This window comes from Schistocerca americana, chromosome 8, assembly GCF_021461395.2.
Source record: "Schistocerca americana isolate TAMUIC-IGC-003095 chromosome 8, iqSchAmer2.1, whole genome shotgun sequence".
In the NCBI taxonomy this organism is placed as follows: domain Eukaryota; kingdom Metazoa; phylum Arthropoda; class Insecta; order Orthoptera; family Acrididae; genus Schistocerca; species Schistocerca americana.
Window position 1 is genome coordinate 386692593 of NC_060126.1, and position 27136 is coordinate 386719728.

General features: G+C 53.9%; 66 non-coding genes across 66 annotated transcripts; 27 read left to right on the forward strand and 39 right to left on the reverse strand.

Annotated features, from left to right (window-relative positions):
• The first annotated feature begins 357 nt into the window (after positions 1 to 357).
• Positions 358 to 430, forward strand: Trnar-acg. Its single transcript has one exon. It is a non-coding gene; the product is annotated as a tRNA-Arg (tRNA).
• A 582-nt stretch (positions 431 to 1012) lies between these two features.
• Trnad-guc lies at positions 1013 to 1084 on the reverse strand. The gene has a single exon. It is a non-coding gene; the product is annotated as a tRNA-Asp (tRNA).
• A 111-nt stretch (positions 1085 to 1195) lies between these two features.
• Positions 1196 to 1287, reverse strand: Trnai-uau. The gene is given in 2 exon segments: positions 1196 to 1231; positions 1250 to 1287. It is a non-coding gene; the product is annotated as a tRNA-Ile (tRNA).
• Positions 1288 to 1728: 441 nt separating this feature from the next.
• Trnar-acg lies at positions 1729 to 1801 on the forward strand. The gene has a single exon. It is a non-coding gene; the product is annotated as a tRNA-Arg (tRNA).
• Positions 1802 to 2383: 582 nt separating this feature from the next.
• On the reverse strand, positions 2384 to 2455 carry Trnad-guc. The gene has a single exon. It is a non-coding gene; the product is annotated as a tRNA-Asp (tRNA).
• Positions 2456 to 2566: 111 nt separating this feature from the next.
• Trnai-uau lies at positions 2567 to 2658 on the reverse strand. Its single transcript is given in 2 exon segments — positions 2567 to 2602; positions 2621 to 2658. It is a non-coding gene; the product is annotated as a tRNA-Ile (tRNA).
• Positions 2659 to 3099: 441 nt separating this feature from the next.
• On the forward strand, positions 3100 to 3172 carry Trnar-acg. Its single transcript has one exon. It is a non-coding gene; the product is annotated as a tRNA-Arg (tRNA).
• A 274-nt stretch (positions 3173 to 3446) lies between these two features.
• On the forward strand, positions 3447 to 3518 carry Trnat-cgu. The gene has a single exon. It is a non-coding gene; the product is annotated as a tRNA-Thr (tRNA).
• Positions 3519 to 3754: 236 nt separating this feature from the next.
• Trnad-guc lies at positions 3755 to 3826 on the reverse strand. Its single transcript has one exon. It is a non-coding gene; the product is annotated as a tRNA-Asp (tRNA).
• Positions 3827 to 3937: 111 nt separating this feature from the next.
• Trnai-uau lies at positions 3938 to 4029 on the reverse strand. The gene is given in 2 exon segments: positions 3938 to 3973; positions 3992 to 4029. It is a non-coding gene; the product is annotated as a tRNA-Ile (tRNA).
• A 441-nt stretch (positions 4030 to 4470) lies between these two features.
• Positions 4471 to 4543, forward strand: Trnar-acg. Its single transcript has one exon. It is a non-coding gene; the product is annotated as a tRNA-Arg (tRNA).
• A 582-nt stretch (positions 4544 to 5125) lies between these two features.
• Positions 5126 to 5197, reverse strand: Trnad-guc. The gene has a single exon. It is a non-coding gene; the product is annotated as a tRNA-Asp (tRNA).
• A 111-nt stretch (positions 5198 to 5308) lies between these two features.
• Positions 5309 to 5400, reverse strand: Trnai-uau. Its single transcript is given in 2 exon segments — positions 5309 to 5344; positions 5363 to 5400. It is a non-coding gene; the product is annotated as a tRNA-Ile (tRNA).
• A 441-nt stretch (positions 5401 to 5841) lies between these two features.
• Trnar-acg lies at positions 5842 to 5914 on the forward strand. Its single transcript has one exon. It is a non-coding gene; the product is annotated as a tRNA-Arg (tRNA).
• Positions 5915 to 6496: 582 nt separating this feature from the next.
• Trnad-guc lies at positions 6497 to 6568 on the reverse strand. Its single transcript has one exon. It is a non-coding gene; the product is annotated as a tRNA-Asp (tRNA).
• A 111-nt stretch (positions 6569 to 6679) lies between these two features.
• On the reverse strand, positions 6680 to 6771 carry Trnai-uau. Its single transcript is given in 2 exon segments — positions 6680 to 6715; positions 6734 to 6771. It is a non-coding gene; the product is annotated as a tRNA-Ile (tRNA).
• A 441-nt stretch (positions 6772 to 7212) lies between these two features.
• Trnar-acg lies at positions 7213 to 7285 on the forward strand. The gene has a single exon. It is a non-coding gene; the product is annotated as a tRNA-Arg (tRNA).
• A 274-nt stretch (positions 7286 to 7559) lies between these two features.
• Trnat-cgu lies at positions 7560 to 7631 on the forward strand. Its single transcript has one exon. It is a non-coding gene; the product is annotated as a tRNA-Thr (tRNA).
• A 236-nt stretch (positions 7632 to 7867) lies between these two features.
• Positions 7868 to 7939, reverse strand: Trnad-guc. The gene has a single exon. It is a non-coding gene; the product is annotated as a tRNA-Asp (tRNA).
• Positions 7940 to 8050: 111 nt separating this feature from the next.
• On the reverse strand, positions 8051 to 8142 carry Trnai-uau. The gene is given in 2 exon segments: positions 8051 to 8086; positions 8105 to 8142. It is a non-coding gene; the product is annotated as a tRNA-Ile (tRNA).
• Positions 8143 to 8583: 441 nt separating this feature from the next.
• Trnar-acg lies at positions 8584 to 8656 on the forward strand. The gene has a single exon. It is a non-coding gene; the product is annotated as a tRNA-Arg (tRNA).
• Positions 8657 to 8930: 274 nt separating this feature from the next.
• On the forward strand, positions 8931 to 9002 carry Trnat-cgu. Its single transcript has one exon. It is a non-coding gene; the product is annotated as a tRNA-Thr (tRNA).
• A 236-nt stretch (positions 9003 to 9238) lies between these two features.
• Trnad-guc lies at positions 9239 to 9310 on the reverse strand. The gene has a single exon. It is a non-coding gene; the product is annotated as a tRNA-Asp (tRNA).
• Positions 9311 to 9421: 111 nt separating this feature from the next.
• On the reverse strand, positions 9422 to 9513 carry Trnai-uau. The gene is given in 2 exon segments: positions 9422 to 9457; positions 9476 to 9513. It is a non-coding gene; the product is annotated as a tRNA-Ile (tRNA).
• Positions 9514 to 9954: 441 nt separating this feature from the next.
• Trnar-acg lies at positions 9955 to 10027 on the forward strand. The gene has a single exon. It is a non-coding gene; the product is annotated as a tRNA-Arg (tRNA).
• A 274-nt stretch (positions 10028 to 10301) lies between these two features.
• Positions 10302 to 10373, forward strand: Trnat-cgu. Its single transcript has one exon. It is a non-coding gene; the product is annotated as a tRNA-Thr (tRNA).
• A 236-nt stretch (positions 10374 to 10609) lies between these two features.
• Positions 10610 to 10681, reverse strand: Trnad-guc. The gene has a single exon. It is a non-coding gene; the product is annotated as a tRNA-Asp (tRNA).
• Positions 10682 to 10792: 111 nt separating this feature from the next.
• Positions 10793 to 10884, reverse strand: Trnai-uau. Its single transcript is given in 2 exon segments — positions 10793 to 10828; positions 10847 to 10884. It is a non-coding gene; the product is annotated as a tRNA-Ile (tRNA).
• A 441-nt stretch (positions 10885 to 11325) lies between these two features.
• On the forward strand, positions 11326 to 11398 carry Trnar-acg. The gene has a single exon. It is a non-coding gene; the product is annotated as a tRNA-Arg (tRNA).
• Positions 11399 to 11672: 274 nt separating this feature from the next.
• Trnat-cgu lies at positions 11673 to 11744 on the forward strand. Its single transcript has one exon. It is a non-coding gene; the product is annotated as a tRNA-Thr (tRNA).
• A 236-nt stretch (positions 11745 to 11980) lies between these two features.
• Positions 11981 to 12052, reverse strand: Trnad-guc. The gene has a single exon. It is a non-coding gene; the product is annotated as a tRNA-Asp (tRNA).
• A 111-nt stretch (positions 12053 to 12163) lies between these two features.
• Positions 12164 to 12255, reverse strand: Trnai-uau. The gene is given in 2 exon segments: positions 12164 to 12199; positions 12218 to 12255. It is a non-coding gene; the product is annotated as a tRNA-Ile (tRNA).
• A 441-nt stretch (positions 12256 to 12696) lies between these two features.
• On the forward strand, positions 12697 to 12769 carry Trnar-acg. The gene has a single exon. It is a non-coding gene; the product is annotated as a tRNA-Arg (tRNA).
• Positions 12770 to 13351: 582 nt separating this feature from the next.
• On the reverse strand, positions 13352 to 13423 carry Trnad-guc. The gene has a single exon. It is a non-coding gene; the product is annotated as a tRNA-Asp (tRNA).
• Positions 13424 to 13534: 111 nt separating this feature from the next.
• On the reverse strand, positions 13535 to 13626 carry Trnai-uau. Its single transcript is given in 2 exon segments — positions 13535 to 13570; positions 13589 to 13626. It is a non-coding gene; the product is annotated as a tRNA-Ile (tRNA).
• Positions 13627 to 14067: 441 nt separating this feature from the next.
• Trnar-acg lies at positions 14068 to 14140 on the forward strand. Its single transcript has one exon. It is a non-coding gene; the product is annotated as a tRNA-Arg (tRNA).
• Positions 14141 to 14722: 582 nt separating this feature from the next.
• Positions 14723 to 14794, reverse strand: Trnad-guc. The gene has a single exon. It is a non-coding gene; the product is annotated as a tRNA-Asp (tRNA).
• A 111-nt stretch (positions 14795 to 14905) lies between these two features.
• On the reverse strand, positions 14906 to 14997 carry Trnai-uau. The gene is given in 2 exon segments: positions 14906 to 14941; positions 14960 to 14997. It is a non-coding gene; the product is annotated as a tRNA-Ile (tRNA).
• Positions 14998 to 15438: 441 nt separating this feature from the next.
• Positions 15439 to 15511, forward strand: Trnar-acg. The gene has a single exon. It is a non-coding gene; the product is annotated as a tRNA-Arg (tRNA).
• Positions 15512 to 16093: 582 nt separating this feature from the next.
• Trnad-guc lies at positions 16094 to 16165 on the reverse strand. Its single transcript has one exon. It is a non-coding gene; the product is annotated as a tRNA-Asp (tRNA).
• Positions 16166 to 16276: 111 nt separating this feature from the next.
• Positions 16277 to 16368, reverse strand: Trnai-uau. Its single transcript is given in 2 exon segments — positions 16277 to 16312; positions 16331 to 16368. It is a non-coding gene; the product is annotated as a tRNA-Ile (tRNA).
• Positions 16369 to 16809: 441 nt separating this feature from the next.
• Positions 16810 to 16882, forward strand: Trnar-acg. Its single transcript has one exon. It is a non-coding gene; the product is annotated as a tRNA-Arg (tRNA).
• Positions 16883 to 17464: 582 nt separating this feature from the next.
• Trnad-guc lies at positions 17465 to 17536 on the reverse strand. Its single transcript has one exon. It is a non-coding gene; the product is annotated as a tRNA-Asp (tRNA).
• A 111-nt stretch (positions 17537 to 17647) lies between these two features.
• Positions 17648 to 17739, reverse strand: Trnai-uau. Its single transcript is given in 2 exon segments — positions 17648 to 17683; positions 17702 to 17739. It is a non-coding gene; the product is annotated as a tRNA-Ile (tRNA).
• A 441-nt stretch (positions 17740 to 18180) lies between these two features.
• Trnar-acg lies at positions 18181 to 18253 on the forward strand. The gene has a single exon. It is a non-coding gene; the product is annotated as a tRNA-Arg (tRNA).
• A 274-nt stretch (positions 18254 to 18527) lies between these two features.
• Positions 18528 to 18599, forward strand: Trnat-cgu. The gene has a single exon. It is a non-coding gene; the product is annotated as a tRNA-Thr (tRNA).
• Positions 18600 to 18835: 236 nt separating this feature from the next.
• Trnad-guc lies at positions 18836 to 18907 on the reverse strand. The gene has a single exon. It is a non-coding gene; the product is annotated as a tRNA-Asp (tRNA).
• Positions 18908 to 19018: 111 nt separating this feature from the next.
• On the reverse strand, positions 19019 to 19110 carry Trnai-uau. The gene is given in 2 exon segments: positions 19019 to 19054; positions 19073 to 19110. It is a non-coding gene; the product is annotated as a tRNA-Ile (tRNA).
• A 441-nt stretch (positions 19111 to 19551) lies between these two features.
• Positions 19552 to 19624, forward strand: Trnar-acg. Its single transcript has one exon. It is a non-coding gene; the product is annotated as a tRNA-Arg (tRNA).
• A 274-nt stretch (positions 19625 to 19898) lies between these two features.
• Positions 19899 to 19970, forward strand: Trnat-cgu. The gene has a single exon. It is a non-coding gene; the product is annotated as a tRNA-Thr (tRNA).
• A 236-nt stretch (positions 19971 to 20206) lies between these two features.
• Positions 20207 to 20278, reverse strand: Trnad-guc. The gene has a single exon. It is a non-coding gene; the product is annotated as a tRNA-Asp (tRNA).
• Positions 20279 to 20389: 111 nt separating this feature from the next.
• Trnai-uau lies at positions 20390 to 20481 on the reverse strand. Its single transcript is given in 2 exon segments — positions 20390 to 20425; positions 20444 to 20481. It is a non-coding gene; the product is annotated as a tRNA-Ile (tRNA).
• A 441-nt stretch (positions 20482 to 20922) lies between these two features.
• Trnar-acg lies at positions 20923 to 20995 on the forward strand. Its single transcript has one exon. It is a non-coding gene; the product is annotated as a tRNA-Arg (tRNA).
• Positions 20996 to 21577: 582 nt separating this feature from the next.
• Positions 21578 to 21649, reverse strand: Trnad-guc. The gene has a single exon. It is a non-coding gene; the product is annotated as a tRNA-Asp (tRNA).
• Positions 21650 to 21760: 111 nt separating this feature from the next.
• On the reverse strand, positions 21761 to 21852 carry Trnai-uau. Its single transcript is given in 2 exon segments — positions 21761 to 21796; positions 21815 to 21852. It is a non-coding gene; the product is annotated as a tRNA-Ile (tRNA).
• A 441-nt stretch (positions 21853 to 22293) lies between these two features.
• On the forward strand, positions 22294 to 22366 carry Trnar-acg. The gene has a single exon. It is a non-coding gene; the product is annotated as a tRNA-Arg (tRNA).
• Positions 22367 to 22948: 582 nt separating this feature from the next.
• Trnad-guc lies at positions 22949 to 23020 on the reverse strand. Its single transcript has one exon. It is a non-coding gene; the product is annotated as a tRNA-Asp (tRNA).
• Positions 23021 to 23131: 111 nt separating this feature from the next.
• On the reverse strand, positions 23132 to 23223 carry Trnai-uau. The gene is given in 2 exon segments: positions 23132 to 23167; positions 23186 to 23223. It is a non-coding gene; the product is annotated as a tRNA-Ile (tRNA).
• A 441-nt stretch (positions 23224 to 23664) lies between these two features.
• Positions 23665 to 23737, forward strand: Trnar-acg. The gene has a single exon. It is a non-coding gene; the product is annotated as a tRNA-Arg (tRNA).
• Positions 23738 to 24319: 582 nt separating this feature from the next.
• Trnad-guc lies at positions 24320 to 24391 on the reverse strand. Its single transcript has one exon. It is a non-coding gene; the product is annotated as a tRNA-Asp (tRNA).
• Positions 24392 to 24502: 111 nt separating this feature from the next.
• Positions 24503 to 24594, reverse strand: Trnai-uau. The gene is given in 2 exon segments: positions 24503 to 24538; positions 24557 to 24594. It is a non-coding gene; the product is annotated as a tRNA-Ile (tRNA).
• A 441-nt stretch (positions 24595 to 25035) lies between these two features.
• On the forward strand, positions 25036 to 25108 carry Trnar-acg. The gene has a single exon. It is a non-coding gene; the product is annotated as a tRNA-Arg (tRNA).
• Positions 25109 to 25690: 582 nt separating this feature from the next.
• Positions 25691 to 25762, reverse strand: Trnad-guc. Its single transcript has one exon. It is a non-coding gene; the product is annotated as a tRNA-Asp (tRNA).
• A 111-nt stretch (positions 25763 to 25873) lies between these two features.
• On the reverse strand, positions 25874 to 25965 carry Trnai-uau. Its single transcript is given in 2 exon segments — positions 25874 to 25909; positions 25928 to 25965. It is a non-coding gene; the product is annotated as a tRNA-Ile (tRNA).
• Positions 25966 to 26406: 441 nt separating this feature from the next.
• Positions 26407 to 26479, forward strand: Trnar-acg. The gene has a single exon. It is a non-coding gene; the product is annotated as a tRNA-Arg (tRNA).
• Positions 26480 to 27061: 582 nt separating this feature from the next.
• Trnad-guc lies at positions 27062 to 27133 on the reverse strand. Its single transcript has one exon. It is a non-coding gene; the product is annotated as a tRNA-Asp (tRNA).
• Between the last annotated feature and the right edge of the window lie 3 nt (positions 27134 to 27136).

Genomic DNA, 27136 nt, shown 5'->3' on the forward strand with positions numbered 1-27136 from the left:
GGCCATACTGCGACTTTAGCACCTGTCTACGGATGCTTCATACGATTCTTGTTTCATATGCTACACTTACAAGCATATCAGCCGCTTGTCATCACCGAAAAATTGCAGAAAACGCGCGCCTTGCCGTCTGCTACCTGTCCAACGGCGAGGGCAGATGTGTGGCAAGCTCTAAGCTATGCAGGCGCACCATGGCCGAGCAGCTAGAGGAGAGATGCCTTCCTTGGCAGCTCCCTGCAGAGTGCGGAAGACCGGAGTGGCCGCGCCGCCGTTGTCAGTGGACGACACGCAGTTGGCGAGCCACCGAGAACACGTTGCTCCGCGATGTGTACCCGCCTCTTACTACGGAACGCGAACAGTGGCCCTGTGGCGCAACGGATAACGCGTCTGACTACGGATCAGAAGATTCCAGGTTCGAATCCTGGCAGGGTCGGCATTTTGTTAGTTGCGGGCGCGTAGCTAGGCAGTGCATTCGAATGTTTCCGCCTGCGTGCAGTGCAATGTCAATCCTGAGCATCTCGCAGCTGCATCTCGAGACGATCGTGGTAAATATCGCTTCGTGCAAGCGTCAGCGTAGCGTCAGTCGAGCAAAGTCGAGACAAGTCAAGCTGAGAGATGTCACACAGTTAATTAATCGGTACGCGACGCAGACAACGCTTTTCCAAGTGTCCCATGTCACGCACCGAAGAGGGCGAACTCCTGCACGCAGCAGAGTGGCGCAGTGGAAGCGTGCTGGGCCCATAACCCAGAGGTCCGTGGATCGAAACCACGCTCTGCTAAAATTATTCTTTTTCTTGGGTGCTTCGAGCTCGTTCACTAAGCCTCGGGTGCGATGATTCAGCGTCAACAGCAAACCCTGTAAGTTGTGAAACGACGACGACGTGGTGTGAAGAATACGAGAAACACTTCCTAAGACGCAGACTTTCTTACGATTCTGCAGCAACTACATTTCTCGATCACAACGTTAATGTCCTTTCGGGCCACACGTGCAACTTTTGCGATATAAAAATCGCACCTCCCCGGCGGGGAATCGAACCCCGGTCTCCCGCGTGACAGGCGGGGATACTAACCACTATACTACCGAGGAATGCGCGATGCTTACCTACAATGCACGCTCACTTATGATTCTCAAGTAGGTGATACATCTCAAATCTAGCGTCCCGATGCTTTCAGAGTCAGCTGCTACGAAATAAAAGTATGCCCCAGGTGAGGCTCGAACTCACAACCCCGGCATTGCTCACGGCTACTGCCTTATAAGTACCGTGCGCTAACCAATTGCGCCACTGGGGCTACGGCAGGGTGCTTTCAGTTAGCGGTATTCGCTTTGCTGCCAACCTGTTGTGGCTACAGACCCATCATACGACCGTCACCTGCGGCCATACTGCGACTTTAGCACCTGTCTACGGATGCTTCATACGATTCTTGTTTCATATGCTACACTTACAAGCATATCAGCCGCTTGTCATCACCGAAAAATTGCAGAAAACGCGCGCCTTGCCGTCTGCTACCTGTCCAACGGCGAGGGCAGATGTGTGGCAAGCTCTAAGCTATGCAGGCGCACCATGGCCGAGCAGCTAGAGGAGAGATGCCTTCCTTGGCAGCTCCCTGCAGAGTGCGGAAGACCGGAGTGGCCGCGCCGCCGTTGTCAGTGGACGACACGCAGTTGGCGAGCCACCGAGAACACGTTGCTCCGCGATGTGTACCCGCCTCTTACTACGAAACGCGAACAGTGGCCCTGTGGCGCAACGGATAACGCGTCTGACTACGGATCAGAAGATTCCAGGTTCGAATCCTGGCAGGGTCGGCATTTTGTTAGTTGCGGGCGCGTAGCTAGGCAGTGCATTCGAATGTTTCCGCCTGCGTGCAGTGCAATGTCAATCCTGAGCATCTCGCAGCTGCATCTCGAGACGATCGTGGTAAATATCGCTTCGTGCAAGCGTCAGCGTAGCGTCAGTCGAGCAAAGTCGAGACAAGTCAAGCTGAGAGATGTCACACAGTTAATTAATCGGTACGCGACGCAGACAACGCTTTTCCAAGTGTCCCATGTCTCGCACCGAAGAGGGCGAACGCCTGCACGCAGCAGAGTGGCGCAGTGGAAGCGTGCTGGGCCCATAACCCAGAGGTCCGTGGATCGAAACCACGCTCTGCTAAAATTATTCTTTTTCTTGGGTGCTTCGAGCTCGTTCACTAAGCCTCGGGTGCGATGATTCAGCGTCAACAGCAAACCCTGTAAGTTGTGAAACGACGACGACGTGGTGTGAAGAATACGAGAAACACTTCCTAAGACGCAGACTTTCTTACGATTCTGCAGCAACTACATTTCTCGATCACAACGTTAATGTCCTTTCGGGCCACACGTGCAACTTTTGCGATATAAAAATCGCACCTCCCCGGCGGGGAATCGAACCCCGGTCTCCCGCGTGACAGGCGGGGATACTAACCACTATACTACCGAGGAATGCGCGATGCTTACCTACAATGCACGCTCACTTATGGTTCTCAAGTAGGTGATACATCTCAAATCTAGCGTCCCGATGCTTTCAGAGTCAGCTGCTACGAAATAAAAGTATGCCCCAGGTGAGGCTCGAACTCACAACCCCGGCATTGCTCACGGCTACTGCCTTATAAGTACCGTGCGCTAACCAATTGCGCCACTGGGGCTACGGCAGGGTGCTTTCAGTTAGCGGTATTCGCTTTGCTGCCAACCTGTTGTGGCTACAGACCCATCATACGACCGTCACCTGCGGCCATACTGCGACTTTAGCACCTGTCTACGGATGCTTCATACGATTCTTGTTTCATATGCTACACTTACAAGCATATCAGCCGCTTGTCATCACCGAAAAATTGCAGAAAACGCGCGCCTTGCCGTCTGCTACCTGTCCAACGGCGAGGGCAGATGTGTGGCAAGCTCTAAGCTATGCAGGCGCACCATGGCCGAGCAGCTAGAGGAGAGAGGCCTTCCTTGGCAGCTCCCTGCAGAGTGCGGAAGACCGGAGTGGCCGCGCCGCCGTTGTCAGTGGACGACACGCAGTTGGCGAGCCACCGAGAACACGTTGCTCCGCGATGTGTACCCGCCTCTTACTACGAAACGCGAACAGTGGCCCTGTGGCGCAACGGATAACGCGTCTGACTACGGATCAGAAGATTCCAGGTTCGAATCCTGGCAGGGTCGGCATTTTGTTAGTTGCGGGCGCGTAGCTAGGCAGTGCATTCGAATGTTTCCGCCTGCGTGCAGTGCAATGTCAATCCTGAGCATCTCGCAGCTGCATCTCGAGACGATCGTGGTAAATATCGCTTCGTGCAAGCGTCAGCGTAGCGTCAGTCGAGCAAAGTCGAGACAAGTCAAGCTGAGAGATGTCACACAGTTAATTAATCGGTACGCGACGCAGACAACGCTTTTCCAAGTGTCCCTTGTCACGCACCGAAGAGGGCGAACGCCTGCACGCAGCAGAGTGGCGCAGTGGAAGCGTGCTGGGCCCGTAACCCAGAGGTCCGTGGATCGAAACCACGCTCTGCTAAAATTATTCTTTTTCTTGGGTGCTTCGAGCTCGTTCACTAAGCCTCGGGTGCGATGATTCAGCGTCAACAGCAAACCCTGTAAGTTGTGAAACGACGACGACGTGGTGTGAAGAATACGAGAAACACTTCCTAAGACGCAGACTTTCTTACGATTCTGCAGCAACTACATTTCTCGATCACAACGTTAATGTCCTTTCGGGCCACACGTGCAACTTTTGCGATATAAAAATCGCACCTCCCCGGCGGGGAATCGAACCCCGGTCTCCCGCGTGACAGGCGGGGATACTAACCACTATACTACCGAGGAATGCGCGATGCTTACCTACAATGCACGCTCACTTATGGTTCTCAAGTAGGTGATACATCTCAAATCTAGCGTCCCGATGCTTTCAGAGTCAGCTGCTACGAAATAAAAGTATGCCCCAGGTGAGGCTCGAACTCACAACCCCGGCATTGCTCACGGCTACTGCCTTATAAGTACCGTGCGCTAACCAATTGCGCCACTGGGGCTACGGCAGGGTGCTTTCAGTTAGCGGTATTCGCTTTGCTGCCAACCTGTTGTGGCTACAGACCCATCATACGACCGTCACCTGCGGCCATACTGCGACTTTAGCACCTGTCTACGGATGCTTCATACGATTCTTGTTTCATATGCTACACTTACAAGCATATCAGCCGCTTGTCATCACCGAAAAATTGCAGAAAACGCGCGCCTTGCCGTCTGCTACCTGTCCAACGGCGAGGGCAGATGTGTGGCAAGCTCTAAGCTATGCAGGCGCACCATGGCCGAGCAGCTAGAGGAGAGATGCCTTCCTTGGCAGCTCCCTGCAGAGTGCGGAAGACCGGAGTGGCCGCGCCGCCGTTGTCAGTGGACGACACGCAGTTGGCGAGCCACCGAGAACACGTTGCTCCGCGATGTGTACCCGCCTCTTACTACGAAACGCGAACAGTGGCCCTGTGGCGCAACGGATAACGCGTCTGACTACGGATCAGAAGATTCCAGGTTCGAATCCTGGCAGGGTCGGCATTTTGTTAGTTGCGGGCGCGTAGCTAGGCAGTGCATTCGAATGTTTCCGCCTGCGTGCAGTGCAATGTCAATCCTGAGCATCTCGCAGCTGCATCTCGAGACGATCGTGGTAAATATCGCTTCGTGCAAGCGTCAGCGTAGCGTCAGTCGAGCAAAGTCGAGACAAGTCAAGCTGAGAGATGTCACACAGTTAATTAATCGGTACGCGACGCAGACAACGCTTTTCCAAGTGTCCCATGTCTCGCACCGAAGAGGGCGAACGCCTGCACGCAGCAGAGTGGCGCAGTGGAAGCGTGCTGGGCCCATAACCCAGAGGTCCGTGGATCGAAACCACGCTCTGCTAAAATTATTCTTTTTCTTGGGTGCTTCGAGCTCGTTCACTAAGCCTCGGGTGCGATGATTCAGCGTCAACAGCAAACCCTGTAAGTTGTGAAACGACGACGACGTGGTGTGAAGAATACGAGAAACACTTCCTAAGACGCAGACTTTCTTACGATTCTGCAGCAACTACATTTCTCGATCACAACGTTAATGTCCTTTCGGGCCACACGTGCAACTTTTGCGATATAAAAATCGCACCTCCCCGGCGGCGAATCGAACCCCGGTCTCCCGCGTGACAGGCGGGGATACTAACCACTATACTACCGAGGAATGCGCGATGCTTACCTACAATGCACGCTCACTTATGATTCTCAAGTAGGTGATACATCTCAAATCTAGCGTCCCGATGCTTTCAGAGTCAGCTGCTACGAAATAAAAGTATGCCCCAGGTGAGGCTCGAACTCACAACCCCGGCATTGCTCACGGCTACTGCCTTATAAGTACCGTGCGCTAACCAATTGCGCCACTGGGGCTACGGCAGGGTGCTTTCAGTTAGCGGTATTCGCTTTGCTGCCAACCTGTTGTGGCTACAGACCCATCATACGACCGTCACCTGCGGCCATACTGCGACTTTAGCACCTGTCTACGGATGCTTCATACGATTCTTGTTTCATATGCTACACTTACAAGCATATCAGCCGCTTGTCATCACCGAAAAATTGCAGAAAACGCGCGCCTTGCCGTCTGCTACCTGTCCAACGGCGAGGGCAGATGTGTGGCAAGCTCTAAGCTATGCAGGCGCACCATGGCCGAGCAGCTAGAGGAGAGATGCCTTCCTTGGCAGCTCCCTGCAGAGTGCGGAAGACCGGAGTGGCCGCGCCGCCGTTGTCAGTGGACGACACGCAGTTGGCGAGCCACCGAGAACACGTTGCTCCGCGATGTGTACCCGCCTCTTACTACGAAACGCGAACAGTGGCCCTGTGGCGCAACGGATAACGCGTCTGACTACGGATCAGAAGATTCCAGGTTCGAATCCTGGCAGGGTCGGCATTTTGTTAGTTGCGGGCGCGTAGCTAGGCAGTGCATTCGAATGTTTCCGCCTGCGTGCAGTGCAATGTCAATCCTGAGCATCTCGCAGCTGCATCTCGAGACGATCGTGGTAAATATCGCTTCGTGCAAGCGTCAGCGTAGCGTCAGTCGAGCAAAGTCGAGACAAGTCAAGCTGAGAGATGTCACACAGTTAATTAATCGGTACGCGACGCAGACAACGCTTTTCCAAGTGTCCCATGTCTCGCACCGAAGAGGGCGAACGCCTGCACGCAGCAGAGTGGCGCAGTGGAAGCGTGCTGGGCCCATAACCCAGAGGTCCGTGGATCGAAACCACGCTCTGCTAAAATTATTCTTTTTCTTGGGTGCTTCGAGCTCGTTCACTAAGCCTCGGGTGCGATGATTCAGCGTCAACAGCAAACCCTGTAAGTTGTGAAACGACGACGACGTGGTGTGAAGAATACGAGAAACACTTCCTAAGACGCAGACTTTCTTACGATTCTGCAGCAACTACATTTCTCGATCACAACGTTAATGTCCTTTCGGGCCACACGTGCAACTTTTGCGATATAAAAATCGCACCTCCCCGGCGGGGAATCGAACCCCGGTCTCCCGCGTGACAGGCGGGGATACTAACCACTATACTACCGAGGAATGCGCGATGCTTACCTACAATGCACGCTCACTTATGGTTCTCAAGTAGGTGATACATCTCAAATCTAGCGTCCCGATGCTTTCAGAGTCAGCTGCTACGAAATAAAAGTATGCCCCAGGTGAGGCTCGAACTCACAACCCCGGCATTGCTCACGGCTACTGCCTTATAAGTACCGTGCGCTAACCAATTGCGCCACTGGGGCTACGGCAGGGTGCTTTCAGTTAGCGGTATTCGCTTTGCTGCCAACCTGTTGTGGCTACAGACCCATCATACGACCGTCACCTGCGGCCATACTGCGACTTTAGCACCTGTCTACGGATGCTTCATACGATTCTTGTTTCATATGCTACACTTACAAGCATATCAGCCGCTTGTCATCACCGAAAAATTGCAGAAAACGCGCGCCTTGCCGTCTGCTACCTGTCCAACGGCGAGGGCAGATGTGTGGCAAGCTCTAAGCTATGCAGGCGCACCATGGCCGAGCAGCTAGAGGAGAGAGGCCTTCCTTGGCAGCTCCCTGCAGAGTGCGGAAGACCGGAGTGGCCGCGCCGCCGTTGTCAGTGGACGACACGCAGTTGGCGAGCCACCGAGAACACGTTGCTCCGCGATGTGTACCCGCCTCTTACTACGAAACGCGAACAGTGGCCCTGTGGCGCAACGGATAACGCGTCTGACTACGGATCAGAAGATTCCAGGTTCGAATCCTGGCAGGGTCGGCATTTTGTTAGTTGCGGGCGCGTAGCTAGGCAGTGCATTCGAATGTTTCCGCCTGCGTGCAGTGCAATGTCAATCCTGAGCATCTCGCAGCTGCATCTCGAGACGATCGTGGTAAATATCGCTTCGTGCAAGCGTCAGCGTAGCGTCAGTCGAGCAAAGTCGAGACAAGTCAAGCTGAGAGATGTCACACAGTTAATTAATCGGTACGCGACGCAGACAACGCTTTTCCAAGTGTCCCTTGTCACGCACCGAAGAGGGCGAACGCCTGCACGCAGCAGAGTGGCGCAGTGGAAGCGTGCTGGGCCCGTAACCCAGAGGTCCGTGGATCGAAACCACGCTCTGCTAAAATTATTCTTTTTCTTGGGTGCTTCGAGCTCGTTCACTAAGCCTCGGGTGCGATGATTCAGCGTCAACAGCAAACCCTGTAAGTTGTGAAACGACGACGACGTGGTGTGAAGAATACGAGAAACACTTCCTAAGACGCAGACTTTCTTACGATTCTGCAGCAACTACATTTCTCGATCACAACGTTAATGTCCTTTCGGGCCACACGTGCAACTTTTGCGATATAAAAATCGCACCTCCCCGGCGGGGAATCGAACCCCGGTCTCCCGCGTGACAGGCGGGGATACTAACCACTATACTACCGAGGAATGCGCGATGCTTACCTACAATGCACGCTCACTTATGGTTCTCAAGTAGGTGATACATCTCAAATCTAGCGTCCCGATGCTTTCAGAGTCAGCTGCTACGAAATAAAAGTATGCCCCAGGTGAGGCTCGAACTCACAACCCCGGCATTGCTCACGGCTACTGCCTTATAAGTACCGTGCGCTAACCAATTGCGCCACTGGGGCTACGGCAGGGTGCTTTCAGTTAGCGGTATTCGCTTTGCTGCCAACCTGTTGTGGCTACAGACCCATCATACGACCGTCACCTGCGGCCATACTGCGACTTTAGCACCTGTCTACGGATGCTTCATACGATTCTTGTTTCATATGCTACACTTACAAGCATATCAGCCGCTTGTCATCACCGAAAAATTGCAGAAAACGCGCGCCTTGCCGTCTGCTACCTGTCCAACGGCGAGGGCAGATGTGTGGCAAGCTCTAAGCTATGCAGGCGCACCATGGCCGAGCAGCTAGAGGAGAGAGGCCTTCCTTGGCAGCTCCCTGCAGAGTGCGGAAGACCGGAGTGGCCGCGCCGCCGTTGTCAGTGGACGACACGCAGTTGGCGAGCCACCGAGAACACGTTGCTCCGCGATGTGTACCCGCCTCTTACTACGAAACGCGAACAGTGGCCCTGTGGCGCAACGGATAACGCGTCTGACTACGGATCAGAAGATTCCAGGTTCGAATCCTGGCAGGGTCGGCATTTTGTTAGTTGCGGGCGCGTAGCTAGGCAGTGCATTCGAATGTTTCCGCCTGCGTGCAGTGCAATGTCAATCCTGAGCATCTCGCAGCTGCATCTCGAGACGATCGTGGTAAATATCGCTTCGTGCAAGCGTCAGCGTAGCGTCAGTCGAGCAAAGTCGAGACAAGTCAAGCTGAGAGATGTCACACAGTTAATTAATCGGTACGCGACGCAGACAACGCTTTTCCAAGTGTCCCTTGTCACGCACCGAAGAGGGCGAACGCCTGCACGCAGCAGAGTGGCGCAGTGGAAGCGTGCTGGGCCCGTAACCCAGAGGTCCGTGGATCGAAACCACGCTCTGCTAAAATTATTCTTTTTCTTGGGTGCTTCGAGCTCGTTCACTAAGCCTCGGGTGCGATGATTCAGCGTCAACAGCAAACCCTGTAAGTTGTGAAACGACGACGACGTGGTGTGAAGAATACGAGAAACACTTCCTAAGACGCAGACTTTCTTACGATTCTGCAGCAACTACATTTCTCGATCACAACGTTAATGTCCTTTCGGGCCACACGTGCAACTTTTGCGATATAAAAATCGCACCTCCCCGGCGGGGAATCGAACCCCGGTCTCCCGCGTGACAGGCGGGGATACTAACCACTATACTACCGAGGAATGCGCGATGCTTACCTACAATGCACGCTCACTTATGGTTCTCAAGTAGGTGATACATCTCAAATCTAGCGTCCCGATGCTTTCAGAGTCAGCTGCTACGAAATAAAAGTATGCCCCAGGTGAGGCTCGAACTCACAACCCCGGCATTGCTCACGGCTACTGCCTTATAAGTACCGTGCGCTAACCAATTGCGCCACTGGGGCTACGGCAGGGTGCTTTCAGTTAGCGGTATTCGCTTTGCTGCCAACCTGTTGTGGCTACAGACCCATCATACGACCGTCACCTGCGGCCATACTGCGACTTTAGCACCTGTCTACGGATGCTTCATACGATTCTTGTTTCATATGCTACACTTACAAGCATATCAGCCGCTTGTCATCACCGAAAAATTGCAGAAAACGCGCGCCTTGCCGTCTGCTACCTGTCCAACGGCGAGGGCAGATGTGTGGCAAGCTCTAAGCTATGCAGGCGCACCATGGCCGAGCAGCTAGAGGAGAGAGGCCTTCCTTGGCAGCTCCCTGCAGAGTGCGGAAGACCGGAGTGGCCGCGCCGCCGTTGTCAGTGGACGACACGCAGTTGGCGAGCCACCGAGAACACGTTGCTCCGCGATGTGTACCCGCCTCTTACTACGAAACGCGAACAGTGGCCCTGTGGCGCAACGGATAACGCGTCTGACTACGGATCAGAAGATTCCAGGTTCGAATCCTGGCAGGGTCGGCATTTTGTTAGTTGCGGGCGCGTAGCTAGGCAGTGCATTCGAATGTTTCCGCCTGCGTGCAGTGCAATGTCAATCCTGAGCATCTCGCAGCTGCATCTCGAGACGATCGTGGTAAATATCGCTTCGTGCAAGCGTCAGCGTAGCGTCAGTCGAGCAAAGTCGAGACAAGTCAAGCTGAGAGATGTCACACAGTTAATTAATCGGTACGCGACGCAGACAACGCTTTTCCAAGTGTCCCTTGTCACGCACCGAAGAGGGCGAACGCCTGCACGCAGCAGAGTGGCGCAGTGGAAGCGTGCTGGGCCCGTAACCCAGAGGTCCGTGGATCGAAACCACGCTCTGCTAAAATTATTCTTTTTCTTGGGTGCTTCGAGCTCGTTCACTAAGCCTCGGGTGCGATGATTCAGCGTCAACAGCAAACCCTGTAAGTTGTGAAACGACGACGACGTGGTGTGAAGAATACGAGAAACACTTCCTAAGACGCAGACTTTCTTACGATTCTGCAGCAACTACATTTCTCGATCACAACGTTAATGTCCTTTCGGGCCACACGTGCAACTTTTGCGATATAAAAATCGCACCTCCCCGGCGGGGAATCGAACCCCGGTCTCCCGCGTGACAGGCGGGGATACTAACCACTATACTACCGAGGAATGCGCGATGCTTACCTACAATGCACGCTCACTTATGGTTCTCAAGTAGGTGATACATCTCAAATCTAGCGTCCCGATGCTTTCAGAGTCAGCTGCTACGAAATAAAAGTATGCCCCAGGTGAGGCTCGAACTCACAACCCCGGCATTGCTCACGGCTACTGCCTTATAAGTACCGTGCGCTAACCAATTGCGCCACTGGGGCTACGGCAGGGTGCTTTCAGTTAGCGGTATTCGCTTTGCTGCCAACCTGTTGTGGCTACAGACCCATCATACGACCGTCACCTGCGGCCATACTGCGACTTTAGCACCTGTCTACGGATGCTTCATACGATTCTTGTTTCATATGCTACACTTACAAGCATATCAGCCGCTTGTCATCACCGAAAAATTGCAGAAAACGCGCGCCTTGCCGTCTGCTACCTGTCCAACGGCGAGGGCAGATGTGTGGCAAGCTCTAAGCTATGCAGGCGCACCATGGCCGAGCAGCTAGAGGAGAGAGGCCTTCCTTGGCAGCTCCCTGCAGAGTGCGGAAGACCGGAGTGGCCGCGCCGCCGTTGTCAGTGGACGACACGCAGTTGGCGAGCCACCGAGAACACGTTGCTCCGCGATGTGTACCCGCCTCTTACTACGAAACGCGAACAGTGGCCCTGTGGCGCAACGGATAACGCGTCTGACTACGGATCAGAAGATTCCAGGTTCGAATCCTGGCAGGGTCGGCATTTTGTTAGTTGCGGGCGCGTAGCTAGGCAGTGCATTCGAATGTTTCCGCCTGCGTGCAGTGCAATGTCAATCCTGAGCATCTCGCAGCTGCATCTCGAGACGATCGTGGTAAATATCGCTTCGTGCAAGCGTCAGCGTAGCGTCAGTCGAGCAAAGTCGAGACAAGTCAAGCTGAGAGATGTCACACAGTTAATTAATCGGTACGCGACGCAGACAACGCTTTTCCAAGTGTCCCTTGTCACGCACCGAAGAGGGCGAACGCCTGCACGCAGCAGAGTGGCGCAGTGGAAGCGTGCTGGGCCCGTAACCCAGAGGTCCGTGGATCGAAACCACGCTCTGCTAAAATTATTCTTTTTCTTGGGTGCTTCGAGCTCGTTCACTAAGCCTCGGGTGCGATGATTCAGCGTCAACAGCAAACCCTGTAAGTTGTGAAACGACGACGACGTGGTGTGAAGAATACGAGAAACACTTCCTAAGACGCAGACTTTCTTACGATTCTGCAGCAACTACATTTCTCGATCACAACGTTAATGTCCTTTCGGGCCACACGTGCAACTTTTGCGATATAAAAATCGCACCTCCCCGGCGGGGAATCGAACCCCGGTCTCCCGCGTGACAGGCGGGGATACTAACCACTATACTACCGAGGAATGCGCGATGCTTACCTACAATGCACGCTCACTTATGGTTCTCAAGTAGGTGATACATCTCAAATCTAGCGTCCCGATGCTTTCAGAGTCAGCTGCTACGAAATAAAAGTATGCCCCAGGTGAGGCTCGAACTCACAACCCCGGCATTGGTCACGGCTACTGCCTTATAAGTACCGTGCGCTAACCAATTGCGCCACTGGGGCTACGGCAGGGTGCTTTCAGTTAGCGGTATTCGCTTTGCTGCCAACCTGTTGTGGCTACAGACCCATCATACGACCGTCACCTGCGGCCATACTGCGACTTTAGCACCTGTCTACGGATGCTTCATACGATTCTTGTTTCATATGCTACACTTACAAGCATATCAGCCGCTTGTCATCACCGAAAAATTGCAGAAAACGCGCGCCTTGCCGTCTGCTACCTGTCCAACGGCGAGGGCAGATGTGTGGCAAGCTCTAAGCTATGCAGGCGCACCATGGCCGAGCAGCTAGAGGAGAGATGCCTTCCTTGGCAGCTCCCTGCAGAGTGCGGAAGACCGGAGTGGCCGCGCCGCCGTTGTCAGTGGACGACACGCAGTTGGCGAGCCACCGAGAACACGTTGCTCCGCGATGTGTACCCGCCTCTTACTACGAAACGCGAACAGTGGCCCTGTGGCGCAACGGATAACGCGTCTGACTACGGATCAGAAGATTCCAGGTTCGAATCCTGGCAGGGTCGGCATTTTGTTAGTTGCGGGCGCGTAGCTAGGCAGTGCATTCGAATGTTTCCGCCTGCGTGCAGTGCAATGTCAATCCTGAGCATCTCGCAGCTGCATCTCGAGACGATCGTGGTAAATATCGCTTCGTGCAAGCGTCAGCGTAGCGTCAGTCGAGCAAAGTCGAGACAAGTCAAGCTGAGAGATGTCACACAGTTAATTAATCGGTACGCGACGCAGACAACGCTTTTCCAAGTGTCCCATGTCACGCACCGAAGAGGGCGAACGCCTGCACGCAGCAGAGTGGCGCAGTGGAAGCGTGCTGGGCCCATAACCCAGAGGTCCGTGGATCGAAACCACGCTCTGCTAAAATTATTCTTTTTCTTGGGTGCTTCGAGCTCGTTCACTAAGCCTCGGGTGCGATGATTCAGCGTCAACAGCAAACCCTGTAAGTTGTGAAACGACGACGACGTGGTGTGAAGAATACGAGAAACACTTCCTAAGACGCAGACTTTCTTACGATTCTGCAGCAACTACATTTCTCGATCACAACGTTAATGTCCTTTCGGGCCACACGTGCAACTTTTGCGATATAAAAATCGCACCTCCCCGGCGGGGAATCGAACCCCGGTCTCCCGCGTGACAGGCGGGGATACTAACCACTATACTACCGAGGAATGCGCGATGCTTACCTACAATGCACGCTCACTTATGATTCTCAAGTAGGTGATACATCTCAAATCTAGCGTCCCGATGCTTTCAGAGTCAGCTGCTACGAAATAAAAGTATGCCCCAGGTGAGGCTCGAACTCACAACCCCGGCATTGCTCACGGCTACTGCCTTATAAGTACCGTGCGCTAACCAATTGCGCCACTGGGGCTACGGCAGGGTGCTTTCAGTTAGCGGTATTCGCTTTGCTGCCAACCTGTTGTGGCTACAGACCCATCATACGACCGTCACCTGCGGCCATACTGCGACTTTAGCACCTGTCTACGGATGCTTCATACGATTCTTGTTTCATATGCTACACTTACAAGCATATCAGCCGCTTGTCATCACCGAAAAATTGCAGAAAACGCGCGCCTTGCCGTCTGCTACCTGTCCAACGGCGAGGGCAGATGTGTGGCAAGCTCTAAGCTATGCAGGCGCACCATGGCCGAGCAGCTAGAGGAGAGATGCCTTCCTTGGCAGCTCCCTGCAGAGTGCGGAAGACCGGAGTGGCCGCGCCGCCGTTGTCAGTGGACGACACGCAGTTGGCGAGCCACCGAGAACACGTTGCTCCGCGATGTGTACCCGCCTCTTACTACGAAACGCGAACAGTGGCCCTGTGGCGCAACGGATAACGCGTCTGACTACGGATCAGAAGATTCCAGGTTCGAATCCTGGCAGCGTCGGCATTTTGTTAGTTGCGGGCGCGTAGCTAGGCAGTGCATTCGAATGTTTCCGCCTGCGTGCAGTGCAATGTCAATCCTGAGCATCTCGCAGCTGCATCTCGAGACGATCGTGGTAAATATCGCTTCGTGCAAGCGTCAGCGTAGCGTCAGTCGAGCAAAGTCGAGACAAGTCAAGCTGAGAGATGTCACACAGTTAATTAATCGGTACGCGACGCAGACAACGCTTTTCCAAGTGTCCCATGTCACGCACCGAAGAGGGCGAACGCCTGCACGCAGCAGAGTGGCGCAGTGGAAGCGTGCTGGGCCCATAACCCAGAGGTCCGTGGATCGAAACCACGCTCTGCTAAAATTATTCTTTTTCTTGGGTGCTTCGAGCTCGTTCACTAAGCCTCGGGTGCGATGATTCAGCGTCAACAGCAAACCCTGTAAGTTGTGAAACGACGACGACGTGGTGTGAAGAATACGAGAAACACTTCCTAAGACGCAGACTTTCTTACGATTCTGCAGCAACTACATTTCTCGATCACAACGTTAATGTCCTTTCGGGCCACACGTGCAACTTTTGCGATATAAAAATCGCACCTCCCCGGCGGGGAATCGAACCCCGGTCTCCCGCGTGACAGGCGGGGATACTAACCACTATACTACCGAGGAATGCGCGATGCTTACCTACAATGCACGCTCACTTATGATTCTCAAGTAGGTGATACATCTCAAATCTAGCGTCCCGATGCTTTCAGAGTCAGCTGCTACGAAATAAAAGTATGCCCCAGGTGAGGCTCGAACTCACAACCCCGGCATTGCTCACGGCTACTGCCTTATAAGTACCGTGCGCTAACCAATTGCGCCACTGGGGCTACGGCAGGGTGCTTTCAGTTAGCGGTATTCGCTTTGCTGCCAACCTGTTGTGGCTACAGACCCATCATACGACCGTCACCTGCGGCCATACTGCGACTTTAGCACCTGTCTACGGATGCTTCATACGATTCTTGTTTCATATGCTACACTTACAAGCATATCAGCCGCTTGTCATCACCGAAAAATTGCAGAAAACGCGCGCCTTGCCGTCTGCTACCTGTCCAACGGCGAGGGCAGATGTGTGGCAAGCTCTAAGCTATGCAGGCGCACCATGGCCGAGCAGCTAGAGGAGAGATGCCTTCCTTGGCAGCTCCCTGCAGAGTGCGGAAGACCGGAGTGGCCGCGCCGCCGTTGTCAGTGGACGACACGCAGTTGGCGAGCCACCGAGAACACGTTGCTCCGCGATGTGTACCCGCCTCTTACTACGAAACGCGAACAGTGGCCCTGTGGCGCAACGGATAACGCGTCTGACTACGGATCAGAAGATTCCAGGTTCGAATCCTGGCAGCGTCGGCATTTTGTTAGTTGCGGGCGCGTAGCTAGGCAGTGCATTCGAATGTTTCCGCCTGCGTGCAGTGCAATGTCAATCCTGAGCATCTCGCAGCTGCATCTCGAGACGATCGTGGTAAATATCGCTTCGTGCAAGCGTCAGCGTAGCGTCAGTCGAGCAAAGTCGAGACAAGTCAAGCTGAGAGATGTCACACAGTTAATTAATCGGTACGCGACGCAGACAACGCTTTTCCAAGTGTCCCATGTCACGCACCGAAGAGGGCGAACGCCTGCACGCAGCAGAGTGGCGCAGTGGAAGCGTGCTGGGCCCATAACCCAGAGGTCCGTGGATCGAAACCACGCTCTGCTAAAATTATTCTTTTTCTTGGGTGCTTCGAGCTCGTTCACTAAGCCTCGGGTGCGATGATTCAGCGTCAACAGCAAACCCTGTAAGTTGTGAAACGACGACGACGTGGTGTGAAGAATACGAGAAACACTTCCTAAGACGCAGACTTTCTTACGATTCTGCAGCAACTACATTTCTCGATCACAACGTTAAAGTCCTTTCGGGCCACACGTGCAACTTTTGCGATATAAAAATCGCACCTCCCCGGCGGGGAATCGAACCCCGGTCTCCCGCGTGACAGGCGGGGATACTAACCACTATACTACCGAGGAATGCGCGATGCTTACCTACAATGCACGCTCACTTATGATTCTCAAGTAGGTGATACATCTCAAATCTAGCGTCCCGATGCTTTCAGAGTCAGCTGCTACGAAATAAAAGTATGCCCCAGGTGAGGCTCGAACTCACAACCCCGGCATTGCTCACGGCTACTGCCTTATAAGTACCGTGCGCTAACCAATTGCGCCACTGGGGCTACGGCAGGGTGCTTTCAGTTAGCGGTATTCGCTTTGCTGCCAACCTGTTGTGGCTACAGACCCATCATACGACCGTCACCTGCGGCCATACTGCGACTTTAGCACCTGTCTACGGATGCTTCATACGATTCTTGTTTCATATGCTACACTTACAAGCATATCAGCCGCTTGTCATCACCGAAAAATTGCAGAAAACGCGCGCCTTGCCGTCTGCTACCTGTCCAACGGCGAGGGCAGATGTGTGGCAAGCTCTAAGCTATGCAGGCGCACCATGGCCGAGCAGCTAGAGGAGAGATGCCTTCCTTGGCAGCTCCCTGCAGAGTGCGGAAGACCGGAGTGGCCGCGCCGCCGTTGTCAGTGGACGACACGCAGTTGGCGAGCCACCGAGAACACGTTGCTCCGCGATGTGTACCCGCCTCTTACTACGAAACGCGAACAGTGGCCCTGTGGCGCAACGGATAACGCGTCTGACTACGGATCAGAAGATTCCAGGTTCGAATCCTGGCAGGGTCGGCATTTTGTTAGTTGCGGGCGCGTAGCTAGGCAGTGCATTCGAATGTTTCCGCCTGCGTGCAGTGCAATGTCAATCCTGAGCATCTCGCAGCTGCATCTCGAGACGATCGTGGTAAATATCGCTTCGTGCAAGCGTCAGCGTAGCGTCAGTCGAGCAAAGTCGAGACAAGTCAAGCTGAGAGATGTCACACAGTTAATTAATCGGTACGCGACGCAGACAACGCTTTTCCAAGTGTCCCATGTCACGCACCGAAGAGGGCGAACGCCTGCACGCAGCAGAGTGGCGCAGTGGAAGCGTGCTGGGCCCATAACCCAGAGGTCCGTGGATCGAAACCACGCTCTGCTAAAATTATTCTTTTTCTTGGGTGCTTCGAGCTCGTTCACTAAGCCTCGGGTGCGATGATTCAGCGTCAACAGCAAACCCTGTAAGTTGTGAAACGACGACGACGTGGTGTGAAGAATACGAGAAACACTTCCTAAGACGCAGACTTTCTTACGATTCTGCAGCAACTACATTTCTCGATCACAACGTTAAAGTCCTTTCGGGCCACACGTGCAACTTTTGCGATATAAAAATCGCACCTCCCCGGCGGGGAATCGAACCCCGGTCTCCCGCGTGACAGGCGGGGATACTAACCACTATACTACCGAGGAATGCGCGATGCTTACCTACAATGCACGCTCACTTATGATTCTCAAGTAGGTGATACATCTCAAATCTAGCGTCCCGATGCTTTCAGAGTCAGCTGCTACGAAATAAAAGTATGCCCCAGGTGAGGCTCGAACTCACAACCCCGGCATTGCTCACGGCTACTGCCTTATAAGTACCGTGCGCTAACCAATTGCGCCACTGGGGCTACGGCAGGGTGCTTTCAGTTAGCGGTATTCGCTTTGCTGCCAACCTGTTGTGGCTACAGACCCATCATACGACCGTCACCTGCGGCCATACTGCGACTTTAGCACCTGTCTACGGATGCTTCATACGATTCTTGTTTCATATGCTACACTTACAAGCATATCAGCCGCTTGTCATCACCGAAAAATTGCAGAAAACGCGCGCCTTGCCGTCTGCTACCTGTCCAACGGCGAGGGCAGATGTGTGGCAAGCTCTAAGCTATGCAGGCGCACCATGGCCGAGCAGCTAGAGGAGAGAGGCCTTCCTTGGCAGCTCCCTGCAGAGTGCGGAAGACCGGAGTGGCCGCGCCGCCGTTGTCAGTGGACGACACGCAGTTGGCGAGCCACCGAGAACACGTTGCTCCGCGATGTGTACCCGCCTCTTACTACGAAACGCGAACAGTGGCCCTGTGGCGCAACGGATAACGCGTCTGACTACGGATCAGAAGATTCCAGGTTCGAATCCTGGCAGGGTCGGCATTTTGTTAGTTGCGGGCGCGTAGCTAGGCAGTGCATTCGAATGTTTCCGCCTGCGTGCAGTGCAATGTCAATCCTGAGCATCTCGCAGCTGCATCTCGAGACGATCGTGGTAAATATCGCTTCGTGCAAGCGTCAGCGTAGCGTCAGTCGAGCAAAGTCGAGACAAGTCAAGCTGAGAGATGTCACACAGTTAATTAATCGGTACGCGACGCAGACAACGCTTTTCCAAGTGTCCCTTGTCACGCACCGAAGAGGGCGAACGCCTGCACGCAGCAGAGTGGCGCAGTGGAAGCGTGCTGGGCCCGTAACCCAGAGGTCCGTGGATCGAAACCACGCTCTGCTAAAATTATTCTTTTTCTTGGGTGCTTCGAGCTCGTTCACTAAGCCTCGGGTGCGATGATTCAGCGTCAACAGCAAACCCTGTAAGTTGTGAAACGACGACGACGTGGTGTGAAGAATACGAGAAACACTTCCTAAGACGCAGACTTTCTTACGATTCTGCAGCAACTACATTTCTCGATCACAACGTTAATGTCCTTTCGGGCCACACGTGCAACTTTTGCGATATAAAAATCGCACCTCCCCGGCGGGGAATCGAACCCCGGTCTCCCGCGTGACAGGCGGGGATACTAACCACTATACTACCGAGGAATGCGCGATGCTTACCTACAATGCACGCTCACTTATGGTTCTCAAGTAGGTGATACATCTCAAATCTAGCGTCCCGATGCTTTCAGAGTCAGCTGCTACGAAATAAAAGTATGCCCCAGGTGAGGCTCGAACTCACAACCCCGGCATTGCTCACGGCTACTGCCTTATAAGTACCGTGCGCTAACCAATTGCGCCACTGGGGCTACGGCAGGGTGCTTTCAGTTAGCGGTATTCGCTTTGCTGCCAACCTGTTGTGGCTACAGACCCATCATACGACCGTCACCTGCGGCCATACTGCGACTTTAGCACCTGTCTACGGATGCTTCATACGATTCTTGTTTCATATGCTACACTTACAAGCATATCAGCCGCTTGTCATCACCGAAAAATTGCAGAAAACGCGCGCCTTGCCGTCTGCTACCTGTCCAACGGCGAGGGCAGATGTGTGGCAAGCTCTAAGCTATGCAGGCGCACCATGGCCGAGCAGCTAGAGGAGAGAGGCCTTCCTTGGCAGCTCCCTGCAGAGTGCGGAAGACCGGAGTGGCCGCGCCGCCGTTGTCAGTGGACGACACGCAGTTGGCGAGCCACCGAGAACACGTTGCTCCGCGATGTGTACCCGCCTCTTACTACGAAACGCGAACAGTGGCCCTGTGGCGCAACGGATAACGCGTCTGACTACGGATCAGAAGATTCCAGGTTCGAATCCTGGCAGGGTCGGCATTTTGTTAGTTGCGGGCGCGTAGCTAGGCAGTGCATTCGAATGTTTCCGCCTGCGTGCAGTGCAATGTCAATCCTGAGCATCTCGCAGCTGCATCTCGAGACGATCGTGGTAAATATCGCTTCGTGCAAGCGTCAGCGTAGCGTCAGTCGAGCAAAGTCGAGACAAGTCAAGCTGAGAGATGTCACACAGTTAATTAATCGGTACGCGACGCAGACAACGCTTTTCCAAGTGTCCCTTGTCACGCACCGAAGAGGGCGAACGCCTGCACGCAGCAGAGTGGCGCAGTGGAAGCGTGCTGGGCCCGTAACCCAGAGGTCCGTGGATCGAAACCACGCTCTGCTAAAATTATTCTTTTTCTTGGGTGCTTCGAGCTCGTTCACTAAGCCTCGGGTGCGATGATTCAGCGTCAACAGCAAACCCTGTAAGTTGTGAAACGACGACGACGTGGTGTGAAGAATACGAGAAACACTTCCTAAGACGCAGACTTTCTTACGATTCTGCAGCAACTACATTTCTCGATCACAACGTTAATGTCCTTTCGGGCCACACGTGCAACTTTTGCGATATAAAAATCGCACCTCCCCGGCGGGGAATCGAACCCCGGTCTCCCGCGTGACAGGCGGGGATACTAACCACTATACTACCGAGGAATGCGCGATGCTTACCTACAATGCACGCTCACTTATGGTTCTCAAGTAGGTGATACATCTCAAATCTAGCGTCCCGATGCTTTCAGAGTCAGCTGCTACGAAATAAAAGTATGCTCCAGGTGAGGCTCGAACTCACAACCCCGGCATTGCTCACGGCTACTGCCTTATAAGTACCGTGCGCTAACCAATTGCGCCACTGGGGCTACGGCAGGGTGCTTTCAGTTAGCGGTATTCGCTTTGCTGCCAACCTGTTGTGGCTACAGACCCATCATACGACCGTCACCTGCGGCCATACTGCGACTTTAGCACCTGTCTACGGATGCTTCATACGATTCTTGTTTCATATGCTACACTTACAAGCATATCAGCCGCTTGTCATCACCGAAAAATTGCAGAAAACGCGCGCCTTGCCGTCTGCTACCTGTCCAACGGCGAGGGCAGATGTGTGGCAAGCTCTAAGCTATGCAGGCGCACCATGGCCGAGCAGCTAGAGGAGAGATGCCTTCCTTGGCAGCTCCCTGCAGAGTGCGGAAGACCGGAGTGGCCGCGCCGCCGTTGTCAGTGGACGACACGCAGTTGGCGAGCCACCGAGAACACGTTGCTCCGCGATGTGTACCCGCCTCTTGCTACGAAACGCGAACAGTGGCCCTGTGGCGCAACGGATAACGCGTCTGACTACGGATCAGAAGATTCCAGGTTCGAATCCTGGCAGGGTCGGCATTTTGTTAGTTGCGGGCGCGTAGCTAGGCAGTGCATTCGAATGTTTCCGCCTGCGTGCAGTGCAATGTCAATCCTGAGCATCTCGCAGCTGCATCTCGAGACGATCGTGGTAAATATCGCTTCGTGCAAGCGTCAGCGTAGCGTCAGTCGAGCAAAGTCGAGACAAGTCAAGCTGAGAGATGTCACACAGTTAATTAATCGGTACGCGACGCAGACAACGCTTTTCCAAGTGTCCCATGTCACGCACCGAAGAGGGCGAACGCCTGCACGCAGCAGAGTGGCGCAGTGGAAGCGTGCTGGGCCCATAACCCAGAGGTCCGTGGATCGAAACCACGCTCTGCTAAAATTATTCTTTTTCTTGGGTGCTTCGAGCTCGTTCACTAAGCCTCGGGTGCGATGATTCAGCGTCAACAGCAAACCCTGTAAGTTGTGAAACGACGACGACGTGGTGTGAAGAATACGAGAAACACTTCCTAAGACGCAGACTTTCTTACGATTCTGCAGCAACTACATTTCTCGATCACAACGTTAATGTCCTTTCGGGCCACACGTGCAACTTTTGCGATATAAAAATCGCACCTCCCCGGCGGGGAATCGAACCCCGGTCTCCCGCGTGACAGGCGGGGATACTAACCACTATACTACCGAGGAATGCGCGATGCTTACCTACAATGCACGCTCACTTATGATTCTCAAGTAGGTGATACATCTCAAATCTAGCGTCCCGATGCTTTCAGAGTCAGCTGCTACGAAATAAAAGTATGCCCCAGGTGAGGCTCGAACTCACAACCCCGGCATTGCTCACGGCTACTGCCTTATAAGTACCGTGCGCTAACCAATTGCGCCACTGGGGCTACGGCAGGGTGCTTTCAGTTAGCGGTATTCGCTTTGCTGCCAACCTGTTGTGGCTACAGACCCATCATACGACCGTCACCTGCGGCCATACTGCGACTTTAGCACCTGTCTACGGATGCTTCATACGATTCTTGTTTCATATGCTACACTTACAAGCATATCAGCCGCTTGTCATCACCGAAAAATTGCAGAAAACGCGCGCCTTGCCGTCTGCTACCTGTCCAACGGCGAGGGCAGATGTGTGGCAAGCTCTAAGCTATGCAGGCGCACCATGGCCGAGCAGCTAGAGGAGAGATGCCTTCCTTGGCAGCTCCCTGCAGAGTGCGGAAGACCGGAGTGGCCGCGCCGCCGTTGTCAGTGGACGACACGCAGTTGGCGAGCCACCGAGAACACGTTGCTCCGCGATGTGTACCCGCCTCTTGCTACGAAACGCGAACAGTGGCCCTGTGGCGCAACGGATAACGCGTCTGACTACGGATCAGAAGATTCCAGGTTCGAATCCTGGCAGGGTCGGCATTTTGTTAGTTGCGGGCGCGTAGCTAGGCAGTGCATTCGAATGTTTCCGCCTGCGTGCAGTGCAATGTCAATCCTGAGCATCTCGCAGCTGCATCTCGAGACGATCGTGGTAAATATCGCTTCGTGCAAGCGTCAGCGTAGCGTCAGTCGAGCAAAGTCGAGACAAGTCAAGCTGAGAGATGTCACACAGTTAATTAATCGGTACGCGACGCAGACAACGCTTTTCCAAGTGTCCCATGTCACGCACCGAAGAGGGCGAACGCCTGCACGCAGCAGAGTGGCGCAGTGGAAGCGTGCTGGGCCCATAACCCAGAGGTCCGTGGATCGAAACCACGCTCTGCTAAAATTATTCTTTTTCTTGGGTGCTTCGAGCTCGTTCACTAAGCCTCGGGTGCGATGATTCAGCGTCAACAGCAAACCCTGTAAGTTGTGAAACGACGACGACGTGGTGTGAAGAATACGAGAAACACTTCCTAAGACGCAGACTTTCTTACGATTCTGCAGCAACTACATTTCTCGATCACAACGTTAATGTCCTTTCGGGCCACACGTGCAACTTTTGCGATATAAAAATCGCACCTCCCCGGCGGGGAATCGAACCCCGGTCTCCCGCGTGACAGGCGGGGATACTAACCACTATACTACCGAGGAATGCGCGATGCTTACCTACAATGCACGCTCACTTATGATTCTCAAGTAGGTGATACATCTCAAATCTAGCGTCCCGATGCTTTCAGAGTCAGCTGCTACGAAATAAAAGTATGCCCCAGGTGAGGCTCGAACTCACAACCCCGGCATTGCTCACGGCTACTGCCTTATAAGTACCGTGCGCTAACCAATTGCGCCACTGGGGCTACGGCAGGGTGCTTTCAGTTAGCGGTATTCGCTTTGCTGCCAACCTGTTGTGGCTACAGACCCATCATACGACCGTCACCTGCGGCCATACTGCGACTTTAGCACCTGTCTACGGATGCTTCATACGATTCTTGTTTCATATGCTACACTTACAAGCATATCAGCCGCTTGTCATCACCGAAAAATTGCAGAAAACGCGCGCCTTGCCGTCTGCTACCTGTCCAACGGCGAGGGCAGATGTGTGGCAAGCTCTAAGCTATGCAGGCGCACCATGGCCGAGCAGCTAGAGGAGAGATGCCTTCCTTGGCAGCTCCCTGCAGAGTGCGGAAGACCGGAGTGGCCGCGCCGCCGTTGTCAGTGGACGACACGCAGTTGGCGAGCCACCGAGAACACGTTGCTCCGCGATGTGTACCCGCCTCTTACTACGAAACGCGAACAGTGGCCCTGTGGCGCAACGGATAACGCGTCTGACTACGGATCAGAAGATTCCAGGTTCGAATCCTGGCAGCGTCGGCATTTTGTTAGTTGCGGGCGCGTAGCTAGGCAGTGCATTCGAATGTTTCCGCCTGCGTGCAGTGCAATGTCAATCCTGAGCATCTCGCAGCTGCATCTCGAGACGATCGTGGTAAATATCGCTTCGTGCAAGCGTCAGCGTAGCGTCAGTCGAGCAAAGTCGAGACAAGTCAAGCTGAGAGATGTCACACAGTTAATTAATCGGTACGCGACGCAGACAACGCTTTTCCAAGTGTCCCATGTCACGCACCGAAGAGGGCGAACGCCTGCACGCAGCAGAGTGGCGCAGTGGAAGCGTGCTGGGCCCATAACCCAGAGGTCCGTGGATCGAAACCACGCTCTGCTAAAATTATTCTTTTTCTTGGGTGCTTCGAGCTCGTTCACTAAGCCTCGGGTGCGATGATTCAGCGTCAACAGCAAACCCTGTAAGTTGTGAAACGACGACGACGTGGTGTGAAGAATACGAGAAACACTTCCTAAGACGCAGACTTTCTTACGATTCTGCAGCAACTACATTTCTCGATCACAACGTTAAAGTCCTTTCGGGCCACACGTGCAACTTTTGCGATATAAAAATCGCACCTCCCCGGCGGGGAATCGAACCCCGGTCTCCCGCGTGACAGGCGGGGATACTAACCACTATACTACCGAGGAATGCGCGATGCTTACCTACAATGCACGCTCACTTATGATTCTCAAGTAGGTGATACATCTCAAATCTAGCGTCCCGATGCTTTCAGAGTCAGCTGCTACGAAATAAAAGTATGCCCCAGGTGAGGCTCGAACTCACAACCCCGGCATTGCTCACGGCTACTGCCTTATAAGTACCGTGCGCTAACCAATTGCGCCACTGGGGCTACGGCAGGGTGCTTTCAGTTAGCGGTATTCGCTTTGCTGCCAACCTGTTGTGGCTACAGACCCATCATACGACCGTCACCTGCGGCCATACTGCGACTTTAGCACCTGTCTACGGATGCTTCATACGATTCTTGTTTCATATGCTACACTTACAAGCATATCAGCCGCTTGTCATCACCGAAAAATTGCAGAAAACGCGCGCCTTGCCGTCTGCTACCTGTCCAACGGCGAGGGCAGATGTGTGGCAAGCTCTAAGCTATGCAGGCGCACCATGGCCGAGCAGCTAGAGGAGAGATGCCTTCCTTGGCAGCTCCCTGCAGAGTGCGGAAGACCGGAGTGGCCGCGCCGCCGTTGTCAGTGGACGACACGCAGTTGGCGAGCCACCGAGAACACGTTGCTCCGCGATGTGTACCCGCCTCTTACTACGAAACGCGAACAGTGGCCCTGTGGCGCAACGGATAACGCGTCTGACTACGGATCAGAAGATTCCAGGTTCGAATCCTGGCAGGGTCGGCATTTTGTTAGTTGCGGGCGCGTAGCTAGGCAGTGCATTCGAATGTTTCCGCCTGCGTGCAGTGCAATGTCAATCCTGAGCATCTCGCAGCTGCATCTCGAGACGATCGTGGTAAATATCGCTTCGTGCAAGCGTCAGCGTAGCGTCAGTCGAGCAAAGTCGAGACAAGTCAAGCTGAGAGATGTCACACAGTTAATTAATCGGTACGCGACGCAGACAACGCTTTTCCAAGTGTCCCATGTCACGCACCGAAGAGGGCGAACGCCTGCACGCAGCAGAGTGGCGCAGTGGAAGCGTGCTGGGCCCATAACCCAGAGGTCCGTGGATCGAAACCACGCTCTGCTAAAATTATTCTTTTTCTTGGGTGCTTCGAGCTCGTTCACTAAGCCTCGGGTGCGATGATTCAGCGTCAACAGCAAACCCTGTAAGTTGTGAAACGACGACGACGTGGTGTGAAGAATACGAGAAACACTTCCTAAGACGCAGACTTTCTTACGATTCTGCAGCAACTACATTTCTCGATCACAACGTTAATGTCCTTTCGGGCCACACGTGCAACTTTTGCGATATAAAAATCGCACCTCCCCGGCGGGGAATCGAACCCCGGTCTCCCGCGTGACAGGCGGGGATACTAACCACTATACTACCGAGGAATGCGCGATGCTTACCTACAATGCACGCTCACTTATGATTCTCAAGTAGGTGATACATCTCAAATCTAGCGTCCCGATGCTTTCAGAGTCAGCTGCTACGAAATAAAAGTATGCCCCAGGTGAGGCTCGAACTCACAACCCCGGCATTGCTCACGGCTACTGCCTTATAAGTACCGTGCGCTAACCAATTGCGCCACTGGGGCTACGGCAGGGTGCTTTCAGTTAGCGGTATTCGGTTTGCTGCCAACCTGTTGTGGCTACAGACCCATCATACGACCGTCACCTGCGGCCATACTGCGACTTTAGCACCTGTCTACGGATGCTTCATACGATTCTTGTTTCATATGCTACACTTACAAGCATATCAGCCGCTTGTCATCACCGAAAAATTGCAGAAAACTCGCGCCTTGCCGTCTGCTACCTGTCCAACGGCGAGGGCAGATGTGTGGCAAGCTCTAAGCTATGCAGGCGCACCATGGCCGAGCAGCTAGAGGAGAGATGCCTTCCTTGGCAGCTCCCTGCAGAGTGCGGAAGACCGGAGTGGCCGCGCCGCCGTTGTCAGTGGACGACACGCAGTTGGCGAGCCACCGAGAACACGTTGCTCCGCGATGTGTACCCGCCTCTTACTACGAAACGCGAACAGTGGCCCTGTGGCGCAACGGATAACGCGTCTGACTACGGATCAGAAGATTCCAGGTTCGAATCCTGGCAGGGTCGGCATTTTGTTAGTTGCGGGCGCGTAGCTAGGCAGTGCATTCGAATGTTTCCGCCTGCGTGCAGTGCAATGTCAATCCTGAGCATCTCGCAGCTGCATCTCGAGACGATCGTGGTAAATATCGCTTCGTGCAAGCGTCAGCGTAGCGTCAGTCGAGCAAAGTCGAGACAAGTCAAGCTGAGAGATGTCACACAGTTAATTAATCGGTACGCGACGCAGACAACGCTTTTCCAAGTGTCCCATGTCACGCACCGAAGAGGGCGAACGCCTGCACGCAGCAGAGTGGCGCAGTGGAAGCGTGCTGGGCCCATAACCCAGAGGTCCGTGGATCGAAACCACGCTCTGCTAAAATTATTCTTTTTCTTGGGTGCTTCGAGCTCGTTCACTAAGCCTCGGGTGCGATGATTCAGCGTCAACAGCAAACCCTGTAAGTTGTGAAACGACGACGACGTGGTGTGAAGAATACGAGAAACACTTCCTAAGACGCAGACTTTCTTACGATTCTGCAGCAACTACATTTCTCGATCACAACGTTAATGTCCTTTCGGGCCACACGTGCAACTTTTGCGATATAAAAATCGCACCTCCCCGGCGGGGAATCGAACCCCGGTCTCCCGCGTGACAGGCGGGGATACTAACCACTATACTACCGAGGAATG